A 1521-nucleotide genomic window follows, 5' to 3' on the forward strand; every position below is an offset into this window, starting at 1 on the left:
AAAAACAAGGGCAGGGAGCGGAGTCAGAACCCACGCCAGGAGAGGCGGGGGGAAGCTGGAACACCAGATTTTCCTTTGCTTTTCTTTGGCTGCTTCTGCTTTTGCAGAAAGGTGTTTGTAATGCGCCGAGAACGGGTACAAATCCCAAAAAGGGAGAGGAAAAGAAAAGAAGCCGAGAAATAAAACACAGCGTTTGTTTGGGAAGGGACGTGGGTAACTCCTTTCCACAGCACCGGGGCCAAATTATGATCTCAGATATAAGCCGCATCGGGCTGGGGTCATGCCCTGACGCCGACGGGATGGGGAAGGGGAATGAGTCACTTTTGGAGGCCCCGGCGAGCGTCCTGCTTCGGGCTGTGGTTTTGTGAGAGCCGGGGTGGTGGTGGGGGCTGATTGCCTTCACTTGGGAAAAAGGCAAGAAACGACTCAGCTCCTTCGTGGTACCACGGAGCTGGAAAAAAGCATCCTCCGGCCAAGGAGCCCTCCCCGGGGCTACCAGGGTGGGGGGCATCAGGATCTGCTTTTGCAGCCGTGGGCATGGGAAATGTGATGGTGGGAGATCACGGGTGCTCTCTGAAGAGCCACGGACCCCCAAAATAACCGTGGGGAGATGTGGGAGAGGAGCGTGCCGAGCTACTGCGGTTTAGCCTTTCTCTGCGTGGGGGGAGCAAAGCTTTGGCCACCTTTTGTTTATTAAAAGGAGCCAAAGGACTGACCAGTTTGAGCTGGGAGAGCCTCGGCGGCTTCCAGTCCAGCCTGCTGGCATCGGAGTTAGGGCAGGTTCTGGCATTAACCCCTCCGTACCAGCAGCCAAATGTGAGGAGTGGGTCGGGGGCTGGTGCCGCTTCCCCCCCCCGGGGAGGTTTGTTTTCTGTGCCGTGCGTGCCACGGCGAAGCCAGGATCGCTGTGGCCTTTGGTGGCCGGGACAGATGCCGCTTGTCTTGTGTTTCCTTTGAGAAAAGCTTCCTCCACCCTTGGAGATGGACCCTGGGGGAGGGAGAAGATAAGGGAGCCCAGAACACAGCCTCATTGTGTGGCCGTGTTTTGCTCCCGGCAGCATCCCGGCTCCAAGGTGATGATGGGGAAGCCTCTCCGACGCCTTTTCGTAGGGCAGGATAAGGCTGGTGGGATGCACGACCGGTGGGACCCCCCGTCTTGCACAACCCAGGGGAGCTCCAAAGGATGGGAGCAGCATCTCCCCGTCACAGACTTGATTGGGAAGGGGGGAGGCACAAAATTAACCATCGCCCTGATGTCTACGGGAGCAGCGAGCACCGTCCCGGCGCTGGGGACCGATGCCAAGGGGAGGGTTTGCCGACCCAAGGGGCTGCTGGAGCCCTGTGCGGTGCTGGCATTTTCCCTGAATTCCCCGACGCTGCGGCCTGCAAAAGAAAGGGAGGTTTGTTAGCTGGGCGCGCTGTGTTTTGCCGAGCAGAACAATAAAGAGAAAGATGCTCACAATGGGAAATTGTGCTTCCTCCTCCCCGTGCGTTCCTCGGGGAGGTGTTGGATGGGGCGGG

Source organism: Cariama cristata, unplaced genomic scaffold (genome assembly GCF_000690535.1).
Source record: "Cariama cristata isolate BGI_N322 unplaced genomic scaffold, ASM69053v1 scaffold23337, whole genome shotgun sequence".
NCBI lineage: Eukaryota > Metazoa > Chordata > Aves > Cariamiformes > Cariamidae > Cariama > Cariama cristata.